We start from the raw sequence: 12,087 nt of genomic DNA on the forward strand, positions 1-12,087 counted from the left end.
CACATTGCTTTATAAAGGAAACGAAGTTAAGTCTGGAGAATTACATAATGAAATCTGGGAGTATGTGGTTTAGGTATAATTACAAAAGTACAAATGTGTAATTTATGTTTGCGTAATGCCCTTCATTGAAGGTTGTGAAAATAAGTCTTACGTACTCCAGGCTTCACATCTCTTATATGCCTCCCTATTTAATTGAAACAACTTCCCTACTATGGCCTAGCAATTCTCCCACACGCAAAAATACCTAAAATTCAGCATCATTCAGCAAATTCTCTCCATATGGTAATGTGACCAATACCTCGGTTGTCTTTCTTCTCAGTTGTTTGCTTATATAGTTCCTCCTTCCACCAAGCATTTGAAGCAGCTTCCCCTACCTTTTAAAAGACTTTTACCCAAACTAAATAACTACCATCAAAAATTAAAATTGCAATCATTTAGTGAGAGCCCTGTATGTACTAAGCATAGTCCTGGCTGCTTTCCATATAATATCTCATTTTCACTCTCACAGGAGTTCTGTAAACTAGATATTGCCACCCCCATTTCACAGATAAGAAAACTAATACTCAGAGAGGTGAAGTAACTTTCCCAAGACCATACTACTCAGCTGTGGCAAAACAGGAATATTAACTTATGTCCAACTCCAAAAATAGATGCCTGAGAAAATGAAGAACAGAGTAAGCAACAATACCCAGAATTCCTGACTCCTGTTTTTGCCATAAGATTACACTTGGTGGCTATTATGATTTATGATGGAGAACAAAATTAATAATAAAAATGTAGCATTTCTTTAGGGCCAAAGGATCAAAAAGGGTTCATGGGAAATACTGACATATGGGCTCTGTCTGTCTCTCTAGACCCAGCATGACCAGCAAAAGGAGTTGGTATTTTGTGAAGGAGAGTGGGTGTTTCATGTAGTCCTACTTAATGATTTTTGCCCTTTTATCTTGCGCTTTTGGTGTCATACCCAAATAAGTCACTGCCAGGACCAACGTCAAGGAGTTTTACCCTACATTTTCTTCTAGGAGTTTTCTGGATTCAGTTCTTATATTTAAGTGTTTAATCTATTCAGAGTTAACATGCAAACCATATATCTGATATGGCAATATCCAAAATATATAAAGAACTCATACAAATCATTACAACAACAAAAATCCAATTTGAAAATGGGCAGAGGAACCGAATAGATATTTTTCCAAAGAATATATACAAATGGCCAAGAGGTACACAAACAGGTACTCAACATCACTAACCATCAGGGAAATGCAAATCAAAACAACAACGAGATATCACCTCACACCTGTGCAAATGGCTACCATCAAAAAGGCCAGCGATAACCAGTGTTAATGGGGATGTTGAAAAAAGGGAACCCAGGTGCACTGTTGGTGGAAATGTAAATTGGTACAGGCACTATGGAAAGCAGTATAGAGGTTCCCTGCAAAATTAAAAATAGAACTGTGATATTACCCAGCAAGCCCACTTCTAGGTATATATCCAAAGGAAATGAAAATAGTATCTTGAAGAGCTATCTGCCCTCCCATATTTATTACAGCATTATTAACAATAGCCGAGATATGAACCTAAGTGTTTGTCAGCAGATGAATGTATCTATATACATACATACATACATACATACATACATACATACACACAATGGAATATTATTCAGCCATGAGAAAGAAGAAAATCCTCCCATTTGTAATAGCATGGATGAAACTTGAGGGCATTATGCTGATATAAGACATACAGAGAAAGACAAATACTTATATATAATAACATATGTGGAATCTAAAAACATTGAACTTGTAGAAACAGAGAGTAGAACGATGATTACCAGGAGTTGGGGGGGTGGGGGGGTGCGGGAGAAATGGAGAGATGTTGATTCAAAGGGTTCAAAGTTCCAGCTAGAAGATGAGTAAAGTCTGGGGTTCTAATGCACAGTATTGTGATTATAGTTAATGAAACTGTATTATATACTTGAAAGTTGCTAAGAAAGTAGATTGCAAATATTCCCACAATAACAACAAAAAAGAAATGGTAATTATGTGACCTGATGGAGGTGTTAGTGAAAGCTATGGTGGTAATCATTTTGTCATATATAAGTGTGTCAAATCAACATGTATACCTTAAACATATGTAATGTTAAATGTCAATTATATCTCTGTAAGTTTGGAAGAAAAAAGAAAGGACAATAGGTGAAAATAAGCTTTCTGTTCCTCTCTTAGACTCACCCTTCCCATCTTACTGCTCATTCAGAAATGGCTCAAATATTTTGCTAGCTGTTTCTTTCCCCATCCCTGACCATCGAGCAAAAAGCCAGAAGAATATTTAAAGATGGCTGTGAAGATTTGAAGAGCTTAGTGAGTGAATATACCAAAAGCATAAAAAATGGTCCTCTCTCTGTGTCACAAGAGGCCTCAGGCTTACCGTGAGAGAACTCTGCATTTAATTGCTTTGTAGGCTAATCCATACCTCCATGTCTTTCAATATGACTTCCATAAATCTCAAGCAACTAAGAATTTCAGTGTGCACTGTCTGGCATCTGATGCTGAAAACTACTGATTGGGTAACCTGAGCGAGGTTTAATGACTACTGTGGGAGAATTTTGTTGAATTGTGAATTTAAAACCTAAATGCTTTCAGTCTTATCATGTAGATCTGTGCCAGATTCTTTGGCAGCCCATGAAAGCCGGGTCCTCCAAGAGACTTGGCTAATGTCCAATTTTCTTTAAGATTTCCAAGTTTATAGAACTCCTAAAATATATACTGGTTGACTCTAGTATAAGGTGAGAATGAAATTGTCACAGAATATCTGCATCCCTGAGTTACTTATAGGAAAGGGACCTGTCGAAAGCAAGTATCTTTTTTTCCCCACAACGTGCCAATTGTGCTTTTCAGAAGCTATTTCTGAACACGGCGATAGAGAATAACTGAACGTAAACATCACCCATGTACTCATACCCAAGCCCCCATCACAGATGACCACCTGAAGAATGGACCGAGCTGCCATTGGCCCACGTGTCTCCGAGTACAAGGAAAGGAACGCCATTTCATAAATCACCTGTGCTAAGATGGCAGACAATGTTTCCTACATGTTCTGACAATGACCCATGAGTGGTCTCTTTCAATGTTTCAAGTTCACCAGAAAGTTTCTATTTGATATAGAATGTCTTAAAGGACACTGACCTCCACAAATTATTCCTTACCTTTATTAGCAGTTCTGTTGATGACCTACTTTCAAAAACATTATCGTGAAGGATCACCTAATTAAAATCAGAACAACTGCAAATGTTTGCCATAAGCAGTGTTGGGTTAATCAGTCAACAGGTTGGTAGTTCCCGCTAGGAGAAGGGGCTGTGTGGGATTTAGCTAAGGAGAAAGAGGAAGCAGGGGGAGAGGTAGAGGGAGATTTAGGGATGTGGAAAGAGAGGGAGCAGCTGGGTTTTACCTTGAACTGAGTTTAAGCAGGGCTAACAATTGCAAAGTGACTTCCAAGGTATTCAATGTAAAAGGGCCAGACAGAATGGCATCAAAACAGACTGAGTTGTTTAAAAAATGACAGATGGGAGCCTGGGGCATTCACCAGGGAGTTCCACGTGGGAAGGAAGGAAGTAGAGTCTGGTCTCAGGGAAGGAGGATGGCTAGAATACTAGCTTCTGCCTTGGCTGGAGTTCAAGCCCATGGGCGACCAGCTAGGTACAAGAAGCCCAGACAGAAGGCCCAATTAGGCAGACTGAGAGCACATTGTCCTTCTGATACCTTACTTACCTACCCTGAGGGACACAGAAGGGAAGGGAGCAGCAGCTCGTAACCAGACCTCACCTACAACTGTAGACGAGTGTTCAGGAACCAATGACACCCCACCCCCTGCCTGTCTGCAGATTTCAGTGAGAGTGAAGTATCACTAGTCAGCCAAATCAACAAACATTTGTTCTCACTAGTCAGCCAAATCAACAAACATTTGTGTAGTTCTCCTTGTCCCAAGCCTGCTGCACCTGAAAATAGCAGAGGTTATTACAAGCACCTGGAGTCAAGCTGGGTTTGAAAGAGTTAAATAGGGGCACCCGCGTGGCTCAATGGGTTAGGTTCCGACTCTTGATTTCGCTTCAGGTCATGATCTTGTGGGGTTCATGAGTTTGAGCCCCACATCAGGCTCCATGCTGACACTGAGCCTGCTTGGAATCTTCTCTCTTCCTCATTCTCTGCTCCTCCCCACTCATGCTGTCTCCCTCTCTCAAGGGAGGAAGGAAGGAAGGAAGGAAGGAAGGAAGGAAGGAAGGAAGGAAGGAAGGAAGGAAGGAAGGAAGGAAGGAAGGAAGGAAGGAAGGAAGGAAGGAAGGAAGGAAGGAAGGAAGGAAGGAAGGAAGGAAGGAAGGAAGGAAGGAAGGAAGGAAGGAAGGAAGGAAGGAAGGAAGGAAGGAAGGAAGGAAGGAAGGAAGGAAGGAAGGAAGGAAGGAAGGAAGGAAGGAAGGAAGGAAGGAAGGAAGGAAGGAAGGAAGGAAGGAAGGAAGGAAGGAAGGAAGGAAGGAAGGAGGTTGGTTTAAATAACTTGTCTCAGGCCACAGAGCAAGAGGGAGTTGAACTGTTATTTGATCCAAGCAGTTTGACTCTAGAGCAAATCTGGCTTTAACCCCTAGGTTACACTGCCTCAATCATGTGCACTTAAACGTTAGATAACAATTTTAAGCAGATTTTTCTCTTGGAATACTTTCTCCAGTTCTGTCTCTTATAGTTCACCCTCATCACAGCTCACCTCTGTATTCCCTCATCAGTTACATATTTTGTCTAAAAACTCTAAACTCTTTTTCACTGTTTAAAGCTGCTTTGGGGTTCTCCTCAAGTTGTTAAAGATATGTGACTATTCTGATGACCTTGACAAAATTGTAAGCGCCAAAATGGCCTAGGCCATGTTACTTGCTGTAGTTCGCTTATTTACTGGGGATACAAATAGGAACAGAATCACAACCCTGCTTGCTCTTAAGGAGTTAAGTGCAGTCTCACTCACTCTGCCTAGGGGAGTTAAGAAAAGCTTTCTCCCTGCAAAGTCCTCGGTCCTAGGATCCCAAATATTTGATGGCTTAGATAACTTACTATATTTCATAATAAGTAATATGGAATTCTGAGAGGCAGGGAGAGCTTCATTTACCCTCGAACATCTTTTTTTTTTTTTTTTTTTGAGAGAGAGAGAGAGAGCATGAGTGGGAGAGGAGCAGAGAGAGACAGAGGGAGAGAGTGAGAACCCCAAGCAGGCTCCACACTGTCACTGCAGAGCCCAATGTGGGGCTTGATCTCATGAAGCTAGAGATTATGACCTGAGCCAAAATCAAGAGCTGGATGCTTAACTAACTGAACCACGTAGGCACCCCTACTCTTGAACATACTAATGGTAGAATCAGAGCAGGAATCTCTTGACATTAATTATCTATATTTTAGAAACAGCCAATGTGTCTGAGCCAAAACTTTATGGTACTTCTGTGTTTGGATCATATTCTGTCCCTAAAATAGGAGCTTGACTTTAGCAAACATCTTGTTAAGTAAAAATGTCATTAGTATATGGCTATTTCAGAGATCTTAAAATACTTGCTTTTTTAATCTAAATTAAGAAAATAATTTTGAGGAATTACAAAACTGCTAATGATGGATGGATGGTGTTTTATGGTTAATGTTCCTTCAAATGGATGAATTTGCACTCAGCAGAGGAGTACAAAAACTGTGCAGTGTTTCTTGCAGAAAAATAAGAATAGTTTCTTGGTTTGGGCAGCTAAGCTGTCATACTGTGGTTTTGTAATATGTTAGCATCAGAGGTTGCTGATGAAGGATATATGGGAACTGTACTATTTTAGCAACTTTTCTGAAAATATAAAATTATTTCAAAGTTAAAAAGTTAAAAAAAAAAAAAGGCATTAATTTGGGTGGAGGTGAGGAGTGAATGGGAGATAGAAGACATAGGATTGACCAAGAGTTGATAATTGTTGAAGTGGGGTGATAAGTCAAGGAAGTTTATTATAGTCCGTATGTTAGTACATGTTTGAAATTTTTATAATAATTTTTTAATCTAATAAAATAAAAAAGAAAGACGTAAGAACAATTATGCACAGTTCAACTTTGGGCAAACAGAAGAATTTTCTAAGTGGCATTGTTAGCTGAGACAAACTTGTATCTTATTTATTTACTTATGTATGTATGTATGTATGTATGTATGTAATCTCTACACCCAACATGGGGCTTGAACTCATGACCCTGAGATCGAGAGTCGCACGCTCTTCCAACTGAGCCAGCCAGGTATCCCTAAACTTGTATTATCTTTTGATTTCAGTTTTCTCTGTCATTCTTATCCTTCGGTGCACCAAGAATCAAGTATATGCTTGATTGTAATTTTTTTAATTCTACAATCTATATTCTTAATTACTTTTAGTTGTTATTATTCAGGTTTTCTTTATTGTTATAGTACTAAAAATACATGCCTACAATAGTAAACTAGAAAAAATTTTAAAGTTGTCTTTCTTGTCCATGGACTTTTCGATACTAATATTTCTCTTATAAGTCTATTTTTGGTTTTTGTTTTTCTAAACAATATGGGTGTAAGGTCACACCATTGGCAGATATTTTTCCACTGTTTATATAATGAATTTATGTTGTTCCAAAGATAATAAGTTATGCTAGATCAACCCTTCTGGGTAAGAGAAGTGTTAAGTGCCATGTTAGAACTTAAGCCATAGACCACCAGATGGTGGCCACAATGTTAATTTATTTTCTAAACCCTCCCTTTAAAGATATATAAGTCAGGGGGTGCTGGGTTGCTCAGTCAGTTAAGCATCTGACTTTGGCTCAGGTCATGATCTCACAGCTCATGAGTTTGAGCCTTGTGTCCGGCTTTGTGCTAACAGCTCAGAGCCTGGAGCCTGCTTTGGATTCTTTGTCTCTGTCACTCTCTGCCCTCCCCTGCTTGAGCGCTCTCTCTCTCTCTCTCTCTCTCAAAAATAAACATTTTTTTAAAAATCTAAATTAGAGGGTTTCCTTACAAATAAATTTCCTCAATTAGTTTGGGAATACAGAGGCTTTCTTTAAAATACAATTTGAGGGGCGCCTGGGTGGCTCAGTCGGCTAAGCGTCCGACTTCAGCTCAGGTCATGATCTCGCGGTCCATGAGTTCGAGCCCCGCGTCGGGCTCTGTGCTGACCGCTCAGAGCCTAAAGCCTGTTTCGGATTCTGTGTCTCCCTCTCTCTCTGACCCTCCCCCGTTCATGCTCTGTCTCTGTCTGAAAAATAAATAAACGTTAAAAAATTAAAAAAAAAAAGAAAAAGAAAAAAGATAAAATACAATTTGAACATGAATAGACACTTCTCTAAAGAAGACATCCGGATGGCCAACAGGCACATGAAAAGATGCTCAACGTCGCTCCTTGTCAGGGAAATACAAATCAAAACCACACTCAGATATCACCTCACGCCAGTCAGAGTGGCCAAAATGAACAAATCAGGAGACTATAGATGCTGGAGAGGATGTGAAGAAACGGGAACCCTCTTGCACTGTTGGTGGGAATGCAAATTGGTGCAGCCACTCTGGAAAGCAGTGTGGAGGTTCCTCAGAAAATTAAAAATAGACCTACCCTATGACCCAGCAATAGCACTGCTAGGAATTTACCCAAGGGATACAGGAGTACTGATGCATAGGGGCACTTGTACCCCAATGTTCATAGCAGCACTCTCAACAATAGCCAAATTATGGAAAGAGCCTAAATGTCCATCAACTGATGAATGGATAAAGAAATTGTGGTTTATATACACAATGGAGTACTACATGGCAATGAGAAAGAACGAGATATGGCCCTTTGTAGCAACGTGGAGGGAACTGGAGAGTGTGATGCTAAGTGAAATAAGCCATACAGAGAAAGACAGATACCATATGGTTTCACTCTTATGTGGACCCTGAGAAACTTAACAGGAACCCATGGGGGAGGGGAAGGAAAAAAAAAAAAAAAGAGGTTAGAGTGGGAGAGAGCCAAAGCATAAGAGACTGTTAAAAACTGAGAACAAACTGAGGGTTGATGGGGGGTGGGAGGGAGGGGAGGGTGGGTGATGGGTATTGAGGAGGGCACCTTTTGGGATGAGCACTGGGTGTTGTATGGAAACCAATTTGACAATAAATTTCATATACTGAAAAAAAAATACAATTTGAAGGCATGTTGCTTTTGACCACTTGCCTAACTCTGTGGTGCTTGATTTGGGGCCAGGCAATTGCTACTTGGAAAGCATTACAGGAACCAGGAGTAGCCAGGAGAACAGGAGAAAAGGGGTGCTGTGATGATGGCAAATAGCTTTGTGGCTCCTGATTGGGCAACAGTGGAGTGGAGTACTTACAAACATGGGTTGTGAATCCAGACTGCCTAGGTCTGAACACGGACTCTGCCTTGAGTGTTTATAGCAGCTTTATTCACAATAATCCTAAACCTAGAACAGCTCAAGGATCCATCAACTGATAAACACATAACGTGTGGTATATCCATATACTGGGGGACTGTCTGGCAATAAAAAGTAATTAACTGCTGATACATATAACATGGATGAATCTCAAAAGTTTTATGCTAATTGAAGGAAGCCGACATAAAAGATTAAATATCATATGATTTCACTTATAGAACACCGCTAAAAAGTCAGATCTATAGATAGAAAAATAGATCAGTGGTTGCCAGGGCCAGGGATGGAGGGAGTATATTGACTGCAAAAAGGCAAAAAGCAACTTTTTGGAGTGATGGAAATATTCGATATTTTGATTTACTAAACTGCTTGTACAACTATATATATATATATGTTGTCAAAGTCATCCAACTGTACACTTAGAATTGCATTTTATGTAAATTATGTCTCGATAAAATATTCAGAACCAAATATATAAAATACATTCATTTACCAGAACCCTTTTTGATTTGTCTGGCTTCCGTGAACAAGCCTATTGTTATTGCTTCAGCTTTAAGGCATGCCTTTCTAGAACTAAGAGATATGTGAGTTCTTTGCCACATGTATATTCTCATATCTACCTTCTTCTAGTAAGACTGTATATAACAACAAGGCTCCAGGGGGATAAAGATAGCGAAAGACATCCTGAGGTAAATACTGGCCTTGGATGACAAGCTCCTAGAAGGGATTCAGGAAAAGTGGAGCTGCCCAAGCTACAGAGAGAGGAAGACTCAAGAACAGAGCGTTGGCTGGCCCTCGGAAGGGAGAAGGGGGTGAGGTGACCCTGTTGGGGAAAGGCAAGCTGAGAGAGCAAGATGAAATGTACCTCTTTAGGTATCACAGCTCTCAAATTAACATGTTTACACATTCATGACACCCACGTGGCTTCAGTTTCTCAGCAGTGGAATTTCTCACATAATTAAGCTTTTAGAAAAAAATTCATTTTTTTGCCATTAAAAAAATGTAACAAATGATCCACATGTATCATTTGGACACAGGTCACACTACCCAGATAATGAACTCTTTCATGTAAAATTTCCAGTAGATTTTTAACATGCAAAAGTCCTCCTCATACGTTATCCCGTATTGATCCGATTGGAGCTGTTAGTGTCTAGTGGATCAATGATCAGCAAACTAAAAAGTCACTTAGTGACTATGACACCCATGGCCGTGTTAGAATCTATTGTGTCAGGAATTCTTGTTTTATTAACTCTGTAATTACCTGTTCAGCTGAACCGGTGAATTTTATTACACATTTTCTTTCACCTGAACGAGACCTTTGCACTTCTACCGGTGCCCTGAGGATCCACCATTTTTTTTCTGTTCCCTGTCTTTCTCCAGTGGCCTATGGCTTCACTGCCATCTGTTTAGGCAGACATGTGTGGGAAAGAATGCCACCACCTAGCTTTGGAAGCTGTTCAATGGCCTTGCCCTCCAGCATGGTTGCTTCAGTTGAGACACATTTAGGCCTCCTGAGGAAGAAAGTCAACAGTGCACCTCTGCTTGCTGTATGTATTGATGCTTTCTCGAAACCAAGGATCACTATGCTATATGGCATGGAAGTTAACAGCATGGGCTTTGGAGGCAGGCCTGGGGCTGCCTCCTGGCTCTACAAGCTAGCAAGTTATGTCAACTCCTCAGCCTTGGTTGCCTTGTGTGTTAGAGGAGGGGATAGGAATAGTCCCTTCCTCATAGTGATGCACGGATGTCTCACCAGCACCCCGGGCTCAACATGCCTCAAATTGTGTTCCCCCTAAAACCTGTAGCTCTGCTACTTTCTTTTGGTAAATGGTGCAATCATCTTTGACTCACTCTTTCATTCACCCCACCCCAACATCCAGCTCTCCACCATATCCAGCATTTCTGCCTCCTAAATGTCTCTCTGATGCATCCGTCATTCCCCATCCGCCATCTCTGCCCTAGCCCAAACCTTTACCACTTCTCATCTGGATTACTAATTGTCCAACTCAACTCCCCAAATTCACTCTTGCCTTCTTTCACTTGTTTTTTTTTAACTAATTTGTTTATTTTGAGAGAGAGAGAGAGTGTGTGAGTGGGGGAGGGACAGAGACAGAGGGGGAGAAAGAGAATCCTAAGTAGGCTCTGCACTGTCAGCGCAGAGCCCAACATGGGGCTCGAACCCACGAACTGTGAGATCATGACCTGAGCTGAAATCAAGAGTCAGATACACAACTGACTGAGCCACCCAGGTGCCCCTTGTCTTCTTTTAATAGAGACACCATGCTGCCATCATTCAAAGGTTCTTGTTATCCTTAGAATTGGACTCACTGTCATTAACACATCCAAGACTTTGCATGATTTCATTCTTTTCTCCACCCTCATGTCACTCTTCTTGGCTATTGTTGTACCGGTATTTATACATGTAATTAATTTTTTTTATTTATTCACTCATTTGTTAACACTTACTGAGCATCTGTTATGAGTCAGGCACAGTGCAAGTGGTGAGAATACAAAATGAATATAGTCTGCTCACCGCCCAAGATAAGCTCAATACCTAATGAGGAAAAGAGATACAAAAAAGTGATTAAAAGTGGTAAATGTAACATGAGAAGTGAGAAGAGAGAGTGATTAGCTTTCTGTTGGCATGTCAGAGAAAGCTTTGCAGTGACAGTGACTGTATCACATCTGGAAGGATAATTAAGAATATCATGTGCATGTATGTAATTTTAAGTCAGATTCTTCATGCCAGAAAATATTTTAGGAATATAATACAAACCCAAAGCATAATTCTTCTTTAGAGTCTGTAGACCTGGGGTGCCTGGGTGCCTCACTTGGTTAAGCATCTGACTTCAGCTCAGGTCATGATCTAGCGGTTTGTGAGTTCAGGCCCCACGTCAGGCTCTGCACTGACAGCTCGGAGCCTGGAGCCTGCTTCGGATGCTGTGTCTCCCTCTCTCTCTCTGACCCTCCCCCACTCATGCTCTGTCTCTCCCTCTATCTCTCGAAGATAAATAAATATTTTTTAAAAATTTAGAGTATGTAGACATGCTGGGTAGTTTCCCACATCACTGAGGTTACATATCTAATTACCACTAGCCACTAATTTCTCTTAGAACAAATACAGCTAAGGAAACATCCCTTTCTTTAGTCATTGAGTACTTTTCTATCAACTTTTGTTAAAATCTTTCCACTTGTTTAGGTGGCCAATCCAATATCCCCAAATTTCCATTTTCTTGAAACATATATTGGGATTTAGAAATTGAAAAAGCCATTGATTGTAGAATATGGTCAAATCAACCAAAAAAGAAATTAATTCAACATCTTCAGATCTTGAATCTTTTTAAACAGCTGCTTCTTCTTCTTCTTTTTTTTTTAGAGAGAGAGAGAAAGAGAGAGAGAGAGTGAGCACAAGTGGGTTAGGGGCAGAGAAAAAGGGAGAGAGAGATTTAATCCCAAGCAGCCTCCATACTGACATCACGGAGTCCGATGTGGGTGCAAACTCACAAACCATGAGATCATGACTTGGGCAGAAACCAAGAGTCAGACACTTTAACCAACTGAGCTACCCAGGTGCCCCTTTTTTAAACAGCTTCTTAACAGGAATACTGCATATACTCATCATGTAAATCCAACCTTCTTTAGTAAATTAATTTTAGAACAGAGGAATTAGACT

At 40.4% G+C, this 12,087-nt stretch overlaps 1 protein-coding gene and 1 non-coding gene across 3 annotated transcripts in view; one reads left to right on the plus strand and one right to left on the minus strand.

Annotated features, from left to right (window-relative positions):
- SKAP1 (src kinase associated phosphoprotein 1) overlaps window positions 1-12,087 on the plus strand; it is a 278,392-nt gene that overhangs the window by 135,432 nt on the left and 130,873 nt on the right. The gene's annotated exons all lie outside the window — the stretch shown is intronic.
- Window positions 6,208-6,280, minus strand: TRNAE-CUC (transfer RNA glutamic acid (anticodon CUC)). Its single transcript has one exon. It is a non-coding gene; the product is annotated as a tRNA-Glu (tRNA).

This window comes from Lynx rufus, unplaced genomic scaffold, assembly GCF_022079265.1.
Source record: "Lynx rufus isolate CCGP_SWC_20201006 ecotype Redwood Valley unplaced genomic scaffold, mLynRuf1.p SCAF_18, whole genome shotgun sequence".
In the NCBI taxonomy this organism is placed as follows: domain Eukaryota; kingdom Metazoa; phylum Chordata; class Mammalia; order Carnivora; family Felidae; genus Lynx; species Lynx rufus.